We start from the raw sequence: 23961 nt of genomic DNA, 5'->3' as shown, positions 1-23961 counted from the left end.
CGTGTCTTCCTGTATTCCCACGTGGACCAACAACAACCAACATGATCCCAGTGTCATCCGATTCATTTATTGATGTTTGCTGGCAGCGTCCCGGACCGTCGCTGCGGAGACAATGGCGAGGCGCACTTCAAGAGGCTCATTCCACATGTATTTTCAGGTCAGTGGCTTTCATCAGATGTAATGGGGAGGGGGGGAGCTAAATTATGAATGAAGAAGCACTCTGCAGACCAACAGGACCATGTAGATTATTCTTCCAACCGCATTTAAGCACGCTGGATTTTCACACCCGGGTTATACGGCATAAAGATAAACGAAAATGTGAAAATCATCGAGACGCTGGTCACTTTTGAGATGATAAAAGCGGCGTCGTACGTGGTGAGACTGAATGGTTTGGGGAAAATATCAAATTTGACTAGATTAGATTTGAGATTTACGATTTGATGATAGGATTTAGCGATGGGATCCGTTTTGTTCAAAGAGCCGTTCGCGAGACTCGTTCTTTTGCCATTTATTTATGACAGAAACGTGATTTTTAACTCATTTTAGCTGCAAACTAATCCCAGAAATGTGTTTAAACTGGTTCAAACTGAGAGCGGGACTGTGTTTACCCTTCGGAATTATGAAAATTTCAATAAAATGTTACACTAAATAATAATAATCATCATTTTTGTTCAGTTATGACGACGTTTTTGAGCTCAAATCTCTCAAATCCTAATTCCTCCTCTGCTTTCGTGCAGATTCTAGTGTCAGTTCAGTGTTAACCAGTATAAAAATGCATAACGACTGGAAAGAAAAAGACTCGGTTCTTTTAGAAAATGAGATCCGGCTCCAATGGTTCATGTTAAGGAATCGAGAAAAGAGCCGTCCAGGAGAATTATGAAATATAAACTGGCAAACGACACCAAATATTACAGGTATTTCAGAACATGTTTGTACAGAAACTACAGGGTTAGCAGGTTTTATACAGAATAAGACGAGAGATTTTATTGTCTGTGGAGGAAGTACTTTGAAAATTGTAGCCTTTGTGATTGCCAATTGTGTTTTTTGTCCTGTACGATTAGATTTTACGCTAAACAATCTTAAAAGGAGGCGTTTTCGTAATAATAATGTTAAAATTCTTATCACTAAATGGCAAATGCATGTGAGTAAACGACATCCAAGAAGAAGGAGGTGTATTTTTTTTAAGAATACAACCGTTAGAACCATAGACTGTTTATATAAATGGACATAGCTAACCTGCTAGCTGTCCCGACTCTGGCTCCAATTCACTTTACATTGAAAACTTTTGGCCCCTCTCTGTGTAACTGCTGCTGTCCGACTCATCATTTTAGTCTTAAACGTTCGTATTAACCCGCTTGTATTTATTTTATTTCACTATGGTGCTTGTAAATAGATAGAACAAGATATGAACATTAATAAGAGACAAATCAGGCGCCTTTTTTCCCTGAGGTCGCTCCTGCTAGCGTTAGCAACAGGTTTGATTGACAGTGTTGCTAAGGGCCCGCTCCCTGTTAAACCGGTGGTGCAGACGGGAAAGAGCGCCATCTTCAACATCCTCGCTCTGGATTGGCTCTTTGGTTGCTATGATACTCACGGTCGGAATTCCCAACATGAAACTCGGCTCCAGATTAGCCGCTATAACTGCTAGCCCCAGTGAGCTGAACGCTGTAGGTAACGTCACACTCGCTCGATCCGCTTCTTTGCACAGTCTGTGGTTAAAACGCAATCTCAAACTTTAAAAAATACTGCAAATTGCAAACTGGCATCCTCCAATCAGATATAAATATTACAAAACAGCTTATTTGGGGTAAAAATAATCAAAAATGGATTATAATTTTGGGAACTACTGTATATTCTCAAACATAATCAGGATTTGAGTTGAGCTGTTTGAACTGCCTCTAGACACAAAGGTCACGCGCGACAGACACAGCTTTTTTTTTTTTGCATTTGTTCATAATAACTCCAGTCAAAGACACTTGTCCCTGGTAAACGTCCTTGTAAAGGTCCAGACTCATTCAGTCCTAGTCTAGTCCTTCACAAACCGAGCGTCGATAAAAGACCCAAACAGCACAGCGCACTCTACACTGGACCGAAACGACGTCAAAGGCCGTCCCGCCGCATGCCTTTTGAGTGAATAGAATATAAATAAAGCATTTTTACAATATTATTTTTCATGTAAACTGAAAAGTCTGTGGTAAAAGGAAGAATCAGTGAATGTGTTACCTCAAAACATTCTCCACATGACTTAAACTGATAGATGTTTGTTATGGAGATACTGACGTCTATAAGAGAAAATGAAATTATAATATCATAACTCGGTACATTTCACGGTGTTGCAGGTTAGCGTCTGGTTTTCAACTAAGCAGAACTATCCCAGGTTTGTTTACTTTAGTTTTTCTGTTAGTTTATCTTTAATTTAATCACCGCACACCTGTTAAAGATGTTTTATTTGGTTATATTTGGTCAATTCAGTTTAAAACATGCATCTACTCTTACCTGAATCTCCACACGGTCCAGACAAAGAGGGGGGCGTGGTCTATATCGGCCATTTTAAAGCCTTGGGTGTGGTCTCGGCCCGGACCATGTGGTGGAGGGGAGAACTGGGTTAAGTTTTCTTTTTCTTTCTTTTTGTTTTAATGTCTTTTTGTATTTTATAATGTTGAAGTGTTTATAGTTTTGCTTTAAATACTTTTTGAGTTAAAGGGATTCAGGCCCTCATGAGTCCACAGTGTATGACGAGATCCTGCTAAACGTTTTACCTACTGCACCTGAGAAGTAAATGGTGTTTACCTGGAGGAGGAGCTTCTGGGAAAGACAGTCTTTTGTGGAGATCCTCAGTGTAGCTGGGTACAAGCCTTTTTAAAGGAGACCGGTGTTTATTATAGGATCTTGAAATAGATTATATTAATTTGTTTTATTTTGTTTTATTTTGTTTTATTTTATTTTATTTTATTTTATTTTATTTTATTTTATTTTATTTTATTTTATTTTATTTTATTTTATTTTATTTTATTTTATTTCATTTTATTTTATTTTATTTTATTTACTTTTGCATCAGATTGTGAGCCTATTCTGTCCCATACTCCGGAACAGTAGGTGGCGGTAATGCTCCTATACAATGGTTGCCAACCGCCGTAAAACAACAAAAAGAAGAAGAAGAAGAAGAAGATTCCTGCTCTCCACTGGGCGCTACCATAAAATTTAATGATAACCGACGTGAACTGATCCAACCTGGAGGTGGCAGCATTACGCTTTGTTTGTGTACAGCCTGCCGGAAATAATTAGAAGAAGAAGAAGCAGCTGGAAAACGTGTGGGATGTTTCCTCAGTTTCTTCATTTCTGTTGCTTATGTTGGGCAGTTTTTTTTTTTTGTAAATATATATTATTTTTCCACACATTACCACGGTTCCCTGTAATACATTTTATTAACTGGGAATTTTTCTGACTCTGCCTCATCGGGCCAGCTTCCCCACATGCACTATGTAGTTTTTCTGCTGGAGAGTCCGCTACATGCTTGTCTCCATGAATTATGTTAGTGCTGGGCTTTGAATGTTTCCCAGTATGGTATTAAAGAAGTTACGGGTAAGATCTAGACAGAAGCAGCCCGGTTGATTGTAGAATCCACTGGGCTGCCTCTGCAGGTCTCTGGCTCCTGCGGCTCAGAGAATAGACTTTAAAGCAGCTCTGCCTCTGAACAAGCCTCTCAGCACCAAAGTACATCTGACATGTTAGAGCCACATGAACCATCTCACACTCTGAGGACGTCAGGGACCGGCCTCCTGCTGGTGCCAGAGTCAGGACTAAACATGGAGAATCAGCGTTTCAGTTTTGTGCAGCTAAAACCTGGAACATTCTTCCTGAAGATGTGAGACAGACCTCTACTTTGACCATGTTTAAATCCAGGTGCATACGACTGAAAGGGGTTTATTCTGCACTTTTATCCTTTGTTAATGTTATTATTATTTGCGATTATGTTTTGATTTGTTGTATTGTGATTTTAATGTCTTTCTTATTCTGTAAAGCACTTTAAATTGTGCTGTACAAATAAAGTTTCCTTGCCTAGAATGCATGTTTTTTGTTTTTTTTTCTTCAATAAAAACATATGCAATGGACAAAGCAATAACAGTTCCATCCAGACAAGCACCTCACTAGAAAAGTTACATGTTATCCCTTTAAAAATAACACATGCATGAAAAATTACATTGTGCCCCTTTAAAAATGACACATATACATGAAAACTTAATGGTACCTCTTTAAAAATGACACATATACACGGAAAGTTACATAGTATCTCTTTAAAAAAAACACATACATGAAAAATTACATGGTATCCCTTTAAAAATGACAAATGCACACAAAAAGTTACACGGTGCCCCTTTAAAAATAACACATATACATGAAAACTTAAATGGTACCTCTTTAAAAATGACACATACACGAAAAGTTACATGGAGCCCCTTTAAAAATAACACACATTTTCACAAATTTGGACCCACAAAATGCGATAAATATCACCGAAATGGGGGTTGGTTCATTTGTCGTATGGATCGTGTGGTGAAAGCTGAGCACCTTGACGTCCACCCTCTGAGCCGTGTCCCTGAGTCACTGAGACGAGAGACGTCCACTTAGCGGCAGAACAAATGTTTTTAATTCCCTGGTAAAAGGATGTGGTGAGACAGTTTATGGGGGAAGAGTGATGTCTGCTGAACACGCACTAAACACACACTAAACACACACTAAACAAGCCCCTGAACACTTCATTCACAGATCAACTTATAGATGATTCATTTAGACGCACGATCAATACGAGCCACTGCCCTCATCAGAGCCTCAACGTCTGACCAGGCAAATGTCCAGGACCAGGCAAGTGTCCAGGACCAGGCATGTGTCCAGGACCAGGCATGTGTCCAGAACGCTGCAGTGAGGAACACGAGAGGGTAATAGTACACACAGCATTATTCTGAGGGATGGGCATAATAACAATAATAGGCATAATAATAATGATAATCCTGATAATAATAATGATATAGATGTGCCTCTGCTCAAAAAATATAGAGAGAAAAAAAAAATAAAAAAAAATAAAATAATAATAATAATAATAATGACAATAATAAAGATAATGATAATAATAATAATAATATTGGTGTGCCTGTGCTAAAAAAATATTATTATTATTCATAATAATACTAATAATGATGATGATGATGGTGATGATGATGATGATAATTTTCTTCCTCCCACTACTTTTCAAACTTGTATATGAACGGTTTGTGAGATGTCCTTTAGGTATACCTGTGCTAAAAAAAAAAAAAAATTAATAATAATAATAATAATTCCTTAGTCTTATTTAGGGCTTATAAGTCTCTTCCAATTTCGTGCTTTATTCATTCACTCCACACTCGTCGGTAGTAAGATACTATTATAGCCACAGCTGCCCTGGGACAGACTGACTAAAGTGAGGCTACCATCACCAACACTCACACACACACGCTACTTTCATACTAGGGAATGTGGGTGAAGTGTCTTGCCTTAGGACACAACGACCCACTGCAGCACATGGAATTCCCAGCAGTGTCCAATCCAAGTACTGACCAGGCCCAGCTCTGTTCAGCTCCTGAGGTCGGACGAGATTAGGTTTGACAAGGAGGCACATAAAAAAACGTATCACCAGATTATTCAAGCAGTAGTAGTAAAGAAACATGTGTAATAAATACTGTGTCAGTCCAAAGGGAAACAGGCAGCAGCTCTTTTGGAAGAACATCTGATCTAAACATCTCAAAATGTTTTCAAATTAAGGGTACGCTCTTGCAAATTAAAGGTGTAACTTTCCTGGTGGGAGTTTGCCACTTGCTTGTCTCCATAGAAACATTGTTGCTTAAAATGTTCCACAGAAAAGCATTAACTTGGCGTCCACATATGTGAGCAACACATTTGGGCTGTTTAGGCCACAATGCAATTTCTTCTCTATAGGGTCCTGGTGTCCACATATGAGGTCATTAAACTGTCATTTAACGGTGACAGAAGAGTTTAACACATTGTAATTTAGATTCAAGATGGATGTTGTTAAAGGCATATGTGTCAGCAGCTCTTCAAATGAGCCACATTGTTCCGAGACGCACAATTGGTGTTTCTCATTTTGTTTTTACACTCAGGAAAAATGTTGCTGTTTCGGGCAATTGATAAATAGTTTTTGCAAATTGTTATTCAAATGTGATTTTATTCTGTTCTATCAAAATCATTATAAAGTAGAACCGTTGTCCTCATATGTGGACATCATTTTTCTCATAATGTAAAGAGATAATTGTTTATTTTTACACTCATCAGGTCCCAATCAGCCCAAATAACAAAGAAAAATGAATAAAGTCACACAAGAGCTCAGGTCTTAGGAGGTTAAACTGATCTATGTTCACGAGACAAGCCACAGTAAGAATGCAGTTTTGAAGGTTTAATATTAAAACACATGTAATTAAATAAATGCAATATTCATCCATTTTCTTCCACTTATCCGAGGAGCTGGAGGAAGCGTCCGGGGTGTGGGAAGTCTACGAGTCCCTGCTTAGACCGCTGCCCCCGTGATCCGGCTGCGATATGTCACACCGTGGAACATTCCGAGTAAAGTAATATGGACACAATATAGAGTAATATGGAGACAAGCTGGTCTTTCTATAAATGTCTTTAAACTGAAATTGTAACTCAAACTGAACAGTATTGATTTTAGCGAGAAAGATTATGATGCAAACTGACTAAAAATGTCTCTACATAGTCATTTCAGCCCAGACACTCTGCACAGTGTTTGAGTTTGAGGTGAAGTGCAGCTTTTAAAATGATTTTCAAAACTGCTACAGTAAACCTCAAAGCAGAATATTGTGCTTGTGTCGCTCTATAGTTATAATCTATGACACCTGTGGATCATTAGGTTATACACCGCCAAAAAAAGTCGCCACCTGGATTTAACTAAGCAAATATGTTGTCATTGCTGCAGTTGGTCCGGTCTAGGTTCAGCAGAATGAGGTCAGCTGACACCTGAATATACTGAATGACCAGGTTATTACATCAGTGGAGTTTTTCTTCCCTAATGACACGGGAATATTCCAAGATGACAATGACAGGATTCATCGAGCTCAAATTGTGAAAGAGAGGATCAGGAGCATGAGACAGAGAGAGAGAGAAGAAGGAGAGAAAGGGAGGCTGAGAGGGAGAGAGAGAGAAATAGAAGCAGAGAGGGAGACAGAGAGAGAAAGAGAAGAAGAGAGAGGAAGAAGCAGAAAGAGAGACACAGAGAGAGAAAGATGCATAGAGAGAGAGAGGGAGAGAGAGAGAGAGAGGGGGGAAGGCAGAGAGAGAGAGAGAAGCAGAGAGAGACAGAGAGAAAGATGCACAGAGAGAGAGGGAAATAGAAACAGAGGGAGACTGAGAGAGGAGGGGCAGAGAGAGAAAGAGAAGCAGACAGAGAGAGAGAGAGAGATGCACAGAGAGAGAGAGGGAGGGGAGAGAGGGGAATAGAAGCAGAGAGGGAGACAGAGAGAGAAAGAGAAGCAGAGAGAGGAAGAAGCAGAAAGAGAGAGACAGAGAGAGAGAAAGATGCATAGAGAGAAAGGGGGGAAATAGAAGCAGAGAGGGAGAGAAAGAGAGAGAGAGGGGAAGGCAGAGAGAGGGAGAAGCAGAGAGAGAGAGACAGAGAGAAAGATGCACAGAGAGAGACAGAAAGAGAGAGAGAGGGAAATAGAAACAGAGGGAGAGTGAGAGAGAGGGGGGGCAGGGAGAGCAAGAGAAGCAGAAAGAGAGAGACAGAGAGAGAGAAAGAGAAGCAGAGAGAGAGGGAGGGGAGAGAGGGAAATAGAAGCAGAGAGGGAGACAGAGAGAAAAAGAGAAGCAGAGAGATGGAGAAGCAGAGATGGAGAAGCAGAAAGAGAGAGACAGAGACGTCATTTTCACACATGGATTGTCCACCACAGAGTCCAGACCTTAACCCCATTGAGAATCTTTGGGATGAGCTGGAGAAGCTTTGAGCAGCGTCAGACTCGACCATCATCAATGCAACATCTGGGTGAAGAATTAATGCAACACTGGATGGAAATAAATCTTGTGACGTTGCAGAAGCGAAATCGAAACAATGCCACAGTGAAAGTGTGACATAATCAAAGCTAAAGACAATCCAACGTGTGACTTTTTTTCCGGTGGTGACTTTTTTTTTGGCCAGGCAGTGCATTTTATGTTGTTTTTACCTTTTGCATGTGAAGCACTTTGTGACCAAAATTCTATATAAATGAACTTTACTTACTAACCCAGCACTTAGTTGAGATTTTAAAAGGGTCTTAATCTATTTTGGGTCTTGATTAAGGGTCTTAATCTGTTTTTTTGTTGTTTTTTTTAGTTTTTTCTTGCTTTTTGAGTTTTTTCCTTGCCAAGAAGGAGGGTCTTAGGACAGGAGATATTCTGGGACAGTTGTCCATTTGCTTGTTTTCTGTTTCTGTTTTCATTAATTCGATGGAAATAAATCTTGTGACGTTGCAGAAGCGAAATGAAAACAATGCTACAGAGCGAATCAAAGCTAAAGGCGGAACAATGAAATATTAGAGCGTGTGACCTTTTCATTCGGTGGCGACTTTTTTCACAATTTTAAATCACAATATACATCAGAAATGACTTAATAAAGGGAACAAATCTTCTGACTTTTGCGTTAGAAAACAGCGTCGCCCAGTGGGAGCTGACGTTGCCGTGAACATCATCACAACAAAGCGCCATGTGGCTGTTGGCGCCCCCTGTGGATAGCTGCACATCACACCAGCAAATAGCGGATTATTATATTTTCGTTTGTACCAAAATCACGACGCAACGCTGCCGAATCCTAGACATATCCTCGATTAAGAAAATAAAACTGAAGAACGAAGATAGTACAGAGCAGCGGGTGCCGAAAACGGGGACTGATCAGCGAAATAAGCGATTAAAGATCACGCAAACATGCACGAATCACTCCAAAAACAACCGAAAGCGAAAACGAAAACGACTATACCGTGTCTAAAACCTCTGAAAAGCCCATTTTGCCGAGTAGATCTGCTTTAATAAACCGCAGTATTTTGCCAAAGTGCATTCACCTGCCACGTTCAAGTTCACACACACACAAAAACACAATAGAAAACCCCCGGTATGAGACCAAAGGGAGGAGCACGGAGCGAAGGATGTCTGATGAGGATGTATGGTGAGAGGAGGAAGAGCAAACGGGTGCGAATACAATAGAGGGGCGTTGTGTGCGGAGGAGGGGGAGAGGGCTCTGACTCTGGCATAAAAGTAAATTCATATGCATTATTCATGGCTCCGTGTGTCAAAATATCATTTACGTGTGCTGTGTTGACTCATGGATCGTAAAATGAGAAGGACATGAAAAGAAAGGGAGGAAATAAACAACTGCTCTATTCTTGGCCCGAAAAATACAAGCGAGGTGCAGTTTCTCTCTCTCTAACTTATATTCTATCTGTTATTTCTCGCACTTTTGTTTCCTACGTCGTTTACGAGGAGCTAAGATGGAGTCTGCGCGACGGCATCCACATCCCGGCGTTAAATATTGCATTTTTGACCGTTTAATTCGCCAGTGATGAGCCGATGTTCGTTCTTAAGTGAGTAATTTCTAAATGATTTTTCGGGTGGTGAAGATTGAATTTTAATTTGTAGGACAAAGACAAGCAGATGTTATTTTCACCCCATTGTATCGCACTGTTTTTATGTTAAGCTAATGATAATGCTTCTACTGTACTCACATCAACCTTAAATAGGGAGTGAGCGGTTTCAGTGCGAGGAGACGCTGGCACCACAGCAGCCCCTACAGGCGGAAGGCGGGACTGCGCAGGTTATTCCTCATGATGATGCTTAAAAAATGAAATGTGGCTTGTCCTTGAGATCTGGAGTGTACACTATTTGCGAACATATGCGAACAGTTGTACACAAACGCAGCGTAAACATTTGACAGATTTGGGATATTTTGCGTCACAAAAATGGAAAATATTTCAAGGATGAGCAAAACTGGATACTTTGGTGCCACAGTTTCATAATCTGGCAACAAACTTTTATGCTACTTTACACCTGCCACTGTTTTTAATGTTTTAAATTGACTTATATAATATATTTTAGTCTGTTTTTTGTTGTATTTTTCTGTATTTTGAACAAGGCGCGAAAGAGATGAGAAAGAGTCTAAGCCAGGGGTGTCCAAACTATGGCTCAGGGGCCAAATGCGGCCCTCAGAACAATTTTTATTGGCCCTCAGACCTTCAGGTGAACTGGTCAATTGCTCATAATTTAACTTTTTATGGCAGATTTGAGTAATCCTACCAATATAACCTGAATAACATCACACCGCATTGTCAAACAGACCTAATATTAATGTTTTAAGGCTTATTTAAAGTACGAAGTCAAAACTAAATGCACCGTCTGAATTATCCACTGTATTGGCCACTGTGTCGAATATTTTTCATGATATGGCCCTCAGTGAAAAGCGCTCTCCTTGGGTTTCCCTGTGTAAATAAAGACAAATAAAAACACGTAACTGAACAAAAACATACAAATAAATCACATTTCTACATTACGATCTAGATTAACTGTGAAGACATGAGTATAAAATGCATATAAATACAAAAAATGTAGTATTATAAGGTCCTGTACCCAATATTTTCAACTATATCTTTTCTCTTCCAACTGTAATGTTCTTAACTTTGGTGCTAGAATTTGATAATCTGGCAACAAACTTTTATGCTCATACCTGCCTTTGTTTTTAATGTTTTAAATGGACGTATATACTATATTTTTGACAGTTTTTTGTTTGTATTTTTCTGTATTTTGAACAAGACGCCCATGAGAAAGAGTCTAAGTGCTCTAGTTTAGGTTTCCCTGTATAAATAAAGACAAATAAAAACACGTAACTGAACAAAAACGTAAAAACAAATCACATTTCTACATTACAAACTAGATTAACTGTGAAGACATGAGTATAAAATTCATATAAATACAAAAAAATGTGGTATTATAAGGTCCTTTACCAAATATTTCCAACTCTCTGTAGTCTTTTTTCCAACTGTAATGTTCCACCAAGAAATAACTGTCCAGGATACTTAACTTTGGTGCTATAATTTCATAATCTGGCAACAAACTTTTATGCTCACACCTTCCTTCCTCTGTTTTTAATGTTTTAAATGGACGTATATACTATATTTTTGTCTGTTTTTTGTTTGTATTTTTCTGTATTTTGAACAAGGCGCCCATGAGAAAGAGTCTACGTGCTCTCTTTGGGTTATCTTGTATAAATTAAGACAAATAAAAACACGTAACCGAAAAAAAACTTAAAAACAAATCACATTTCTACATCACGAACCAACTTTGAAGACAAAACTATAATTTACATATGCACTTGTTGTATTTTAAAGGTCCTGTACCCTATACTTGTACTATATGTCTCTTTTCCAACTGTAATGTTCCGCAAAGAAACAACAGTCCAGGATAAAATGAAGCACGGTTATGATTCTCATCCACAGAAATGACATAAGTCTTATCATATTCTCTCTTTTTTGCACAAACAGTTGCTTTTGCACCGCACTGCGCAACACAAGACCCATTTTCCTACGTTAGAATTAACACGATTCTGGTACGGCTTTGATTCTAGTAACGATTAGTCACTGGAATTTGACTGGACTGTTTATCAGTTGTGTTTTATGTGGCCCATTTTGAATCCGGTGCGTATATTTCTCAAGTTTGTTCACAATGCTCTGTTGTTAAGGTCTCAGAAAACCACAAATAGATCAGGTTTGGTGCATTCTTCTTCATACATATGTCCCTTATAAGTGTGTGTGTGTGTGTGTGTGTAGGGGTGGGTGTGTGTGTGTGTGTGTGTGGGTGTATGCAGAGAAAGGGGCGGGGACACTTGCCTATGACCTGCTCCACTTTTATTTTGATTTATAAGGCCGGTGGAGAGCATCATCACAGAATCGCTTCATCTTGTGGCCTTTATTACAGCGCATTTGTTTTCATTTTACTCTCAAGGACCGGCTGAATATATTACAGATTTCCCATGGGGCCGAGGGGCTGCATGGCTCGTCTGCCTAAAGGGGGGAGACAATGGAATGATAGCGAGTTTTTTTTTTTTTTTTTTTGGAGCGAAAAAGACAGAGAGAGAGAGAGAGAGCATGCTTCATCATTAGCCGCATTATTTTTAGACCTCAAACATTAACATGGGATTATGATAATTCAATGCATTAGGAGGCTCATTGGTCAGGCCTGGGGTCGCAATAACGGTTACGTCAAACGAATTACACCAGTGGAAGTGGCAATCGAAGATATTACGGCGTTACATGTCAGGAATCCCGATATAACGATGTGCTAAATCTGCGCGGAAATCAACCCACTTTGGATTAGCAGCACATTTCTGTCTTTTTTTTGCAGCAGTAGCCCCCGATTTTTGGCAGTTTCTGTGATGCAAAACGCCCCCCGAACCCCCTCAAAAACCACCCACCCACTCACCCACCCACACCCCCCGCAGCGGCATTCATCCAAGTTATATTTTCATGCCTTAGGGGCTAAAGTGGGCCACAAAAATCAAATCCAGGCGCTGTGACGATAAGTAAGAGAAAACGCATTAAGCTGCTTGAAGATAATATGGCAATTGAGTTTAGCATAGGGAGGTCAATAGCAGGTTAATGCGAAGTGCAATGGGTGATTGACTGGAGGAAGAAAGGGTGGGGAGGGGGGAGGCGAGGGGGGAGGGGCCAAAAGGTCAACAGGGGTCGTGCTCAAAGTTGTTTGGGGTCAGACGGGAACAATACGGAGAGCAGGGGAGAAATTATGGCCATTTATCATCTCTGACACATGACTTTGGCCTTCGCGATTTGTCTGGGAATGTGAAGGCGTTCAGTAAAAAGTCTAGAATTAAATAAAATAAAAAAATAAAAAAATAAAATCAGACTTTTTTTGTGTATTTAAGAATTGAGGGGAAATTATTCGCGGAGACTTGAGCGAGTGAAAGAAAGTTTAAATTGCTAGACGTGTCAATCCTGAGGCTAACTGGCCATTGTCAGGAGTGCACTTAGGCAAATTCGGTTGAAAATCCATTCTTTGACTTTTAATAACAATAATTTCTTGAACTTACACTTAGCTTAGCTTCAGATTGAAAGTATCTCAAAAATGCTGCGTTATTCTGATCTACGACTGACTCACAATCGGTGCCAATGTTCCGATCTTTCTGACAAGCACGAAAAAACTCACTCACGCACAAACCCGGCTCGTTCGTGCGGGTGTAGTGGGTTGCCTAAGGACACAACAACAGTATAAACTTGTTGCAGCTGAGATCAAACCGTCAGCTTTCCCCTTAAGCTGCTCTACATTCAAAGGACAAAGTGAAGAAATACTGATTTTTATATGGCGCTTTTCCACCTTCAAGTCACTCCAAGCGCTTTACGTCAAGAAACCACTGACCCATTCACACGCACGTTCACGCGTCAGTGTACGCAGACACTCAGGGGTGCGGGGGGTTAAGTGTCTTGCCCAAGGACACAACAACATCGTTCATCTGTGGGAGCCGTAATCGCACCGCTAATATGTGGGTCAGTGGATCTGTCAGGTCAAACAATGATGTTAGACGACTGTAACGTCCTGCTCACTGGACTCTCCAAACGAGCCTTAAGACAGAACAGGACATCCAGAACACTGCTGCTCGGGTCAGGTCTAGAACCAGGAAGTACTTCACACATGTGTCCTGTGGCTCAGGTCTGTGGCTCCTGTGGCTCAGAGACTTTAAAGCAGCTCAAGTCTCTCCATGGACCAGCACCAAAGAACATCTCCCACATGAGCCACATGACCCATCTCACATGAGGAGGACTAAACCAGGACTAAACCGGGAGTAAACCAGGAGTAAACCAGGACTAAAGCAGGACTGAACCGGGCCTGAACCGGGACTAAACCGGGACTAAACCGGGACTAAAACATGACTAAACCAAGACTAAAGCAGGACTAAACCAGGACTACACCAGAATTAAACCAGGAACGAAACGGGACTAAACCAGGACTAAGCCAGGATTAAAGCGGGACTAAACTAGGACTGAACAAGGACTAAACCAAGGCTAACCAGGACTAAAGCAGAACTAAAGTGGGACTAAACTGGGACTAAACCAGGACTAAACCAGGACTAAACCAGGACTAAACCAAGGCTAACCAGGACTAAAGCAGAACTAAAGTGGGACTAAACTGGGACTAAACCGGGACTAAACCAGGACTAAACCAGGACTGAACCAGGACTGAACCAGGACTGAACCAGGACTGAACCAGGACTAAACCAGGACAAACCAGGACTAAACCAGGGCTAAACATGTTGAATCAGTGTTTCAGTTTTCTGCAGTTAAAACCTGTAACATTCTTCCTGAAGATGTGACTCAGACCTCGACTTTGACAATGTTTAAATCCAGGCTCCAGACAGTTCTGTTTATCTGTGCATTTGACTGAAAGAAGTTTTTATTCTGCACTTTTCTCCTTTAATGTTAATCTTATGATGATTATTTATGTTTTTATGATTTATTGTATTGTGATTTTAACGTCTTTCTTATTCTGTAAGACACTTTGAATTACCTTGCGTACGAATTGCGCTGTACAAATAAACTTGCCTTTATATTGAAATGGGAATTTGAACCACCAGCCTTCGGATCAGCGGACAAACACTCAACCAACTGAGCTCCTGTCGCTGCAAATCTTTATTAAAACAACCTAAAAAAACACGAATTATAACGTAAATCTGCAGTCCAACATCGAAACACTCCTCTTTATCTCTTTCACATATCTGCAGCCAAACCCACCCCAAAATAGACACTGAAAAAAACCCCCGATTGCCATCTTTTTTTTTTTTTTTTAATCTAAAAATTGCCTCCTCGTGTAATCCTTGCCGTACAGTTACAGTAGCTAAATGTTTTCTTCCTCTGTACTCGTGTGTAGAGCGCTCGGAGCCCGCAGTGAAACCGATAGCATCTACATCATCTCAAGGACACACAATAACAGGCACTAGCCGGGCCTTCTTGCATGAATATATAGAGCAATGTTTTTTTCCACCACTATTCCATGATTGAATTCCCAAGGACGAGAGAAGAGGGGAAGGGGGGGGGGGGACAAAATTGGCAGGTGTGGGCTAAAGGTGTAACTAAAGAAATCAGCATAGCATATGAAAATAAACCACTAAATAATGAAAATATACGGTAACCTTGTTTATGCTGGAGAATAAAAGTGTATGCAAATGATGTACAACAGTAAGACATTGCATCAAACGTAAAAACAAAGCTAAAAAAAAAGTCCCAGTGGCTACCCTATGGGCGACTTGGAGATGCGTGTTCGTACCAAAGCCAAGGGTAAAAAAAAAGAGTCCAGAGCAGATAATAACCCCGTGGATTCAGCTTGTTTAGGGGGTTCAGGGGAGAGCTGCCAATCAAATCAAAGTCAGTCAGAATACATTTACATAGTTACACTACATTGCAGCATCGCAAACAGAATGTGAGAGACTGTTCTGTTATGAAACGTCTGAATTGATGTAAACAGGTTATACAAGAACTGCTTTATTTTTGTATTATATTCTCATGTATAATTGTTGATTTAAGTATTTCCAAAAGCAGCTACTACTTTTAATTAGTTTTATGTATTAATATAAGGGAATTTAAGGTCTGGCATACAGCTTTAAGGTCCCGGGTTCAGTTCCTGGACTATGTGGGCTTTTCTGTGAACGCATTCTGTACGTTAGGCCACATATGTCAAACTCAGGCCCGGCGACCAAAATCTGGCCCTCAGTGTCACTATATTTGGCCGGTGAGATCATATCAAATGTGGAAAAAGATTTACTTTAAAAGGAACTTGAAAGACAGCAAAGAGTGTTTAATTTATTTAAAAAAGAAATGAATGATATGTTTTTTATCAAGGTTGAGTTGTTCCAGATTTTGTGTTTAAGCAAAACTAAAGTTCATATGAAAAGGTTAAACGTTACATTTCAAGTGCAGTAAGTTTTTCAATAAATGTGTGTTTCTCTGGTTATATTGCCGTGTACTTGAGCAACACCCTTCACCCACAAATTTTCTTTAAATAGCCAGGGCACATGCAGCTCAGGTGAAAGAGCAAATCCTGCAAATATCCACTAATACCACTGCACCATCTAGTGGATTTAAAAGTGTGGTGCAACTAAAAATTATGGTTGCCACTGAACCTCACACCACACGGACACACACACACACACACACACACGCACACGTTGTGATTTTGGGCTTTACAAAAATAAATTGAACTGAATGTTGTCGGTCAGTTTCTACGGTTTGTTATTTATAAGTCAGAGGAGCAACATGGCCGACCCAAAACATCCCCAAAACACCACATTCACGACAAACTACACCTTATTTATGTGATGGAACTGTGCAGAGAGCGCAGCAAAACTCTGTTAAGTGCGTAAACAGGTTCTTTAATGTGAACTATTGGAAACGGATCTAATTTTTTAAACAAAATTAATCTTTTTTGTTCTCATTTTTATCCTGATTAACGCTAAATCAACATAATAATCAGCACAGAAGCAGAGCAGTTGAATCATTTTAAACAAATCTTAGCCTTGATCATTTGTCTCTCTCTTTTGAGTTTGTAGATAAAATGAGTTCTCACATTGGCTTCTGTCATATGAATAAATAAAAGAAAAGAGTCAGTCTATGAATGGCTCTTTGAAATGAATGGATCCAAAAGATTCAAATCCCATAAACGACCCGATGTTTGCATCCCTGTACTTTTACAGTTTATGTAACACTGATCATAACAGCTTAGTAATCACATGGGTAAGTATTTTTTGGTGATCTTGAGACAGGGGTGTCCAAACTTTTCTCATTAAGGACCACATATAAAAACATAAACATAAATAATCACAAATAATCATAAAATTAACATTAAAACAGAAGAATGCAGAATAAAAACCTTTCAGTTATATGCACAGTTAAACAGAACTGTTTGGAGCCTAGACTTAAACATTGTCAAAGTAGAGGCCTGTTTCACATCTTCAGGGAGACTGTTCCAGGTTTTAGCTGCATAAAACAGAAACTCTGATTCCTCATATTTAGTCCTGACTCTGGGCACCAGCAGGAGGCCGGTCTCTTAGGTTCTCAGAGTGTGAGATGGTTCATATGGCACTAACATGTTGGAGATGTTCTTTGGTGCTATGGAAAGACTTGCACGCAAGCAGAGCTGCTTTTAAGTCTATTTTTTGAGCTACAGGAATTATTGCCTCTCTAAACCACCACCTTAATGTGGTAGAGGGGTTTGTGCATCCGAATGATCCTGGGAGCTATGTTGTCGGGGACTTCATGCTCCTGGTAGGGTCACCCATGACAAACAGGTCCAGGGGGATGGGTCAGACTAAGAGCGGTTCAGAAGCCCTTTATGATGAGTGAATCAACGAGGTTCGCTACGTCGCCCAGACTGGTATCACCAGGCTGGGGATATGGACTCCGAGTGGGCCATGTTCTCCACCTCTATTGTTGATGCGGCTGCTCGTAGCTGTGGTTGTAAGGTCTGTGGTGCTTGTTGCGACAGCAACCCCAGAACCCGGTCGGACCTGAGTCGAAAGGCAAAGCTCTCGATTTAAAGGGTCAATCTACGTTCCTACCCTCACCTATGGTCATGAGCTTTGGGTCGCTCTAAGGGTGGCTGGACACTCTCTTAGGGATAGGGTGAGGAGCTCGGTCACACGGGAGGAGCTCGGAGTAGAGCCGCTGCTCCTGCACGTCCAGAGGAGCCCGCTGAGGTGGCTCAGGCATCTGCTCAGGATGCCCCCTGGACTTCTCCCTAGGGAGGTGTTCCGGGCATATACAACTGGGAGGAGGCCCCAGGGAAGACCCAGGACACGCTGTAGGGACTGTTTCTTGGCTGGCCCTGGAATGCCTTTGGGTCCGACCGGTGGAGCTGGAGGACGTGTCTGGGGTGAGGGAACTCTAGGAGTCCCTGCTTAGACTGCTGCCCCGGAAAAGCAGAAGAAAATGGATGGATGGAATTATTACAAGTTAGACTGAACCACTAGATCTTTGTTCATGCTTACACCCTCAATGGGACGCATCAAATATTTGATATAAGCTTGTTAAAGTAGATTTTCAGAAATATACAGTAAAAAGTACTGTTCAAGGTAATATGGGCCGTAAGTCTTCATTGGATTTTTTGTTCATTATGGCACGATGGATGTCCATGTCAAATTTTAATGGTCTTTGGCAAACAGAATTTTGTGGCCTCATTCAAACTTTCAAGGGGGCGCTGTAGAGCAGTTTTATATCATAGCTGTACATCTTGTACATTGTTGCGTACAGGTTGTCAATGTGCACAAATGTTTCACGGCGTCTGACTTAATGTGGTATCACCTGTGAGAAATACACATGTTTTTCAAAAAATGTGTTAAATGCATTTATTTACTCCAAAAATAAAAAATGCATAACCAATGTTTTGCTTGTTGTTGTGTTTATTTGTTTACTTTAAATGCATTGACTTTTTCAAAAGAGTTACTTTTTTTTTTTTTTTTTTCTTTACACAGAAAAAGAATGAACAAGAGAAAAGCAAACTGACTGTATCTGGAGTAGAACACTTTGTAACTCTGGTCACTGTCGCTTTAAACAACTGTAATTAATGTTCTTGAATTATAATATTCTATATTAAAGCCGCATGCGGCAATAAAGGTCCTCGCCACACCTTGCAACCGTGGGGTACACGCCACCGCGTAGATCCTGCCACGCCCCCCAAAATCAGTGCCAATATATATTACTACTCCATTCATTCTAATGAGACTATTTCTGGTATTATCCCGCCTGCACGGTTGGAAATAGAGGGATGTCCTCATTGGCTTTTTTGTTCAGTATATGTGGAATATGTGAACCAAATTTCAATGGTCTATGACAAACACATTTTTTTTCATCTCAGTTGACCAAAACCCGTGTATTTCTATGACAAATGTTGGATGTTGCCATGGCAACACAGTTAAAAATAGACAGTCAATAAAGGCAATAAAGGTCCTCGCCACACCTTGCAACCGTGGGGTACACGCCATCGCATAGATCCTGCCACGCCCCCCAAAACCAGCGCCAATATCTATTACTACTCCATTCATTCTAATGAGACTATTTCTGCCATTGTCATTGTGTTATCAACTGCTGTGTTGCTTAGTTGTAGATTAAGTAGGGGGTTAAGCTAAAATAAGCATCTACTTCTGCTTACTCCTTTTGAGCTCTGGGCAAATCTTGTATGATGGATGTGATCGTTTGTGTTTGCTTACTTTCTTTCTTGTACTTGCTCAAATAAACTTATTCATTCATTATTACAAGTTAGACTAAACCATTAGATCTTTGTTCATGCTCACATCCTCAATGAGACACATTAAATATTTGATATGGACTTGTTAAAGTAGATTTTCAAAAATGCACAGTAAAAAGTGCTGTTCAAGGTAACACGGGCCAATTCATCTGGAAGCTTGAGGGCCAACAAAATTTGGTCTGACATCCGCTTTTGGCCCCGTGGCCACATTTTGGGCATGCCTGTCTTAAGGTTTAAGATTGGTCTACTTTATTTGTTCCTGGGGTGGATTTGTTTTGCAGTGAAAAAGACATGGCCTCCCATACAAGTGATACAACTATCACAAACTCAGGACAAATATTACATCAAACAATAGACCATGATAAATAAAAAGAAGTAAAGATCTTAGGAGCGCTTCTGTCTTTCTCAAGGTTCAAGGTTTTAATCTGGTGCCATGTTGGTTTGGCTCCACTAGCGAGGACAGTCTGCATAGTCGACTTATTTACACTGACGATAGCTGTTTAGTCACCACAGATAACATGGACACTTTGTGAAACACGCTGTTCTTTTTCCTATTTTTTACAGATATGTTTTTATCACATTATGATTCCCTATGATAAGGTGGACTACAACAATAATGATAAACGAGTGACCAAGACAACAGCAGTGTTGATTACTGTCAGTAGAATAAGCAGACTAACTGAGAGGCCTATAGGTTAAAGTAACTGCAGAGTTCATTCTATGGAGCTGTAAAAGTGAATCTCAGCATGAACATGAATAGAAGACGACAGGAAAAAACTTGTCTCACATCAATCTTTACTCGGAAATAAATCAATCACCCAGTCTAGACAGAAATTGGTTTTATTATTTCACTGGATCAATGATATGGGAAAAGGCTGTTAACAAATTTTATCATTTCACTTCTACAATTAGATTATATTTGAGTTTTTTTTACAGGACAAAGTGACATATCCAGAACCCCCTTTGTACATTTCTAATAAAGCACCAAAGATTTTATACCAGCTCAAAAAAAAATTCTTATATTAGACCTGGGAAAAGATTCAGTTTGGGGTATTTTTACACAACCAAGTACTTGATTTTACTACAACATTAAATGATAAAAGAAAAAAAAAAAAAATCTCATATAACTGGCCTATGTACTGAATCTACCTATTGTCAAATCAATCATCAATAAATCAAATGAAATGCACTTTGGCTTGTTGTGGAATTTCAAATTGTGAAAACTTTAAAAATATAAAATCAACAGAGGTGTTGTCTTGAATCAAAAAGTTGAATCAAACAGCTGTTGTAGTATTGTCGTCTTGCCCTCAGCTTCCAATGAAAATATATATAGTGTATTTATATCCTCAAAACAATCATACACGTTTAGTCTAGTGAAAGTGGCTGGAGACGGCAGGATGCACAAACAAGAGATACACCCCTGCATGATACTCATGATACTATGAAGGTTAGGTCAAAAAGAGCCATAACAATACAAATAAAGATTTAAAATAAAGAAGGTCATAACAGGCTAGAGCTTATTTATGCTTTGATTGAGGGCATCATGATTTCCTGATGATATAACTTATTACCCACTACTATTATTACTATTACATCCAAGCCCAAAGTCCCTTATCATCATGTTTAATACAGGGCGGGCACAAGGACAGCTCTGTACTGAGGCTCCTCTTCAGGAGGATAAATAGAAGCTGTACATGAGTTTAATCTGTGTCTGTGTCTGCAGCAGTGAACAACATGGTGCGCTCTGTCCTCTGCCTCCTGACTGTGGCCCTGGCCTTTGTGCCTCTGCTCTCTACCGTGGAAGGTCAGTCACTTCGTTTAAGTTTATACTTTTGTACAAACTAAATGCTGTTTGGATTCTAAATGACCCTGTTTAGCTTCACAGACTGTCTGTAGGGGATGATTGAATTTCACACGGCCTTTTTTCATCCATTGTAATAACTTCCTAAATCTTTTCAGGTATGCCGCCTCTTACCAAACCAGGAACGTGCCCTAGTCCAAAGCCTTTTAAGTTCTGTTACGGTCATTGCCACTATGACCGAGACTGTGAGGGTGATCTGAAGTGCTGCCCCAACAGCTGTGGTCACACCTGTGAGCCGCCAGTCACAGGTAAAACACCCTGGCCTTTGTGCCTCTGCTCTCTGCTATGAAACGTCAGTCACTGTGTTTAAGTTTATACTTTTGTACAAACTAAATGCTGTTTGGACCCAACTCGATGAACTTGTTTAGCTTCTCAGGGTCATTTTTCATGTGGGCTTGGTAGTGTCTCGATGGAGAGAGATAAGTTTAATGTCGTACTGTAGAACATTTTAGACAAAGTAATAGCATCACCATGGACACTGTCTGTAGGGGATGACTGAATTTCACAAGGCCTTTTTTTCATCCATTGTAATAACTTCCTAAACGTCCACAGTTCCTAAAGAAAAACCTGGAACGTGCCCTGCCACACCGCCTTTTGGGGGCTGTCACCGTGAATGCACCTGTGACGATGACTGCAGGGATGATCTGAAGTGCTGCTCCAACGGCTGTGGTCACACCTGTCAGAAGCCAGTCACAGGTAAAACACTCTTCTGTGTTTGTTTAGTTCATCTGGACCTAAAGGAGTTAAGCTCATTTCTGAACAATCATAAATAAATCATATTACTCACTCCAGTGTAAATGTTTATATGACAGTTCCATAATCTGGTAACTCTATGTATCAGAAATTGATCTGATATTTGCTGTTCATATAAACATAACCACTGTGTTTCTGCTGTTTATCTTCACAGAAACCAAACCTGGATGCTGCCCTGCTCCGATCCCCCATTTCATCCGGTGTAGAGATGAATGCTCCTCAGACAGCCAATGTCCAAAGAACCTCAAATGCTGCTACAGCGGCTGTGGGTGGCAGTGTCTCTGCCCCCAGCAGATCTAGACGACCCACAGTCTATGTGAGCACGGCACGAGGACAGGGATGATCAGAATGAAGAGCTCAGTCGTTTTGGGGTTTCTTCATATACAGCCCATGGGTTTAACCACTTTTTAAAATGATCTAATTCTAAAGGTCTGCTTGTTCAAAGATGATTAAACCCCAGATGTTCTCTGACTTGTGATACAGTAATAAAAATGTTTATCAAAAACAAAACAGACTTTTTGATGTTGCAGTAACATGTTGTAGTCCTTTGCTCCTACTTTCTGTTCTGTTCATTTCTTTAATAAACACACTCAGTTTGTTCTGCTTCAAACACATATACATTTGAATCATTCATCTGTTTACTGTCTTCATTTTGTTAGTTTTGGGTTTAATATCACAGGTTAATACACACAAACCTTTTCCTTTAAGGAAAATGCATTCAGTTCATTCAGTTCATTCAGTTAATACATGAATATGTGACCAAATATCACTTCACCACCTCATAACTACCTAAAGAATGTTTTTGTCCAAACTGACTTTTCTGCCTCATTCTTCTCTCCAGACTCTGCTGCAGACTGGGATATTAGTAAAATTGGATTTTGATCAGATTTCAGACTAATTAAAATGTGCTGTGAACTCATCAATCTGGAGAGACATTTTATGATTCCACTTGATCAGTTTCCACCAGCGTTTGCACAAACGTTGAGCCAAAAATAACAAATGCATTTGCATCATTCCACTCATGTACAGTCAAGAAAGGTTTTTCAACAAGGATTCATTAATATCTATTTTCTTACAATATCCAAAGTGACAAGGTTTCCAGAAGCCCCTTTGTACATTTTTATGTAATATAACCAGGATTTTACATCTACTCTAACCATTATTCAGCCAGACAGTACAATCGATTACTTGTTTAGTTCATCTGGGATTAAAGTGTGATCAAAACAATGACATTTCTTAAAGAATTCCACTTTTGACCACCAGAGGGCATATGTTTTGTGAGGGTACTACAACTGCAATTAGTTTGGAAATAATGCAATGCTTTGATTATTGTAACACACCAGTTTGTATGGCACTCACTATACTCACTGTTTTATAAATGACTGTATTTTAATAGCATTTTAAAAGCATTTCTTCTAGACTAGTAGTACTCAGTGTGCCATGCATGTCCTGATTTAAATCTGCCATCTCTTGATCCACAGACGGACATTCAGGGCACCAGGCAGTCCAAGCTGCTGGCACAGTTCACAGGGAGGAGGCCATAAAGGTGGATCCCTCATGATCATACAGAACCAGGGAGAACACGCCTGAAGTCTGCCCCAAGTCCAGTGCAAACGCTAATGTACAGGTCGGCATTTGTGTCTCTCAGTTCTCCTCAGATAGTGATTGTGACTGAAACCTGAAGTGCTGCTCCAGTAACTGCACGTGAAGCTGTCAGGAGCCAATCATAGGTAATGCACTCTTCAGTTATTGTTTAGTTCATCTGTAATTCAAGGAGAAGACTCAGGGTTAACTGCTTCAAGCATCTGATCATGTTCTGATTTCAACTGAATTCATCTTTTGGAAAATAATAATGAGACTCGCAGAATATAGATGTGGAATAAAATGTATTATAGATTATTTTTTAAAGATGTAATTTTACAAGAATAAAGTCATAGTACTATAAGAATAAAGTCATAATATTACGAGAATAAAGTTGTAATTTTATGAGAATATAGGCTGCTGTGTGTGAATGAGTGACC

The sequence above is a fragment of the Periophthalmus magnuspinnatus genome, chromosome 7 (assembly GCF_009829125.3).
Source record: "Periophthalmus magnuspinnatus isolate fPerMag1 chromosome 7, fPerMag1.2.pri, whole genome shotgun sequence".
Classification (NCBI taxonomy): Eukaryota; Metazoa; Chordata; class Actinopteri; order Gobiiformes; family Gobiidae; genus Periophthalmus; species Periophthalmus magnuspinnatus.
The sequence above is the reverse complement of the archived record's forward strand: the minus strand, read 5'-3'. Positions refer to the sequence as shown.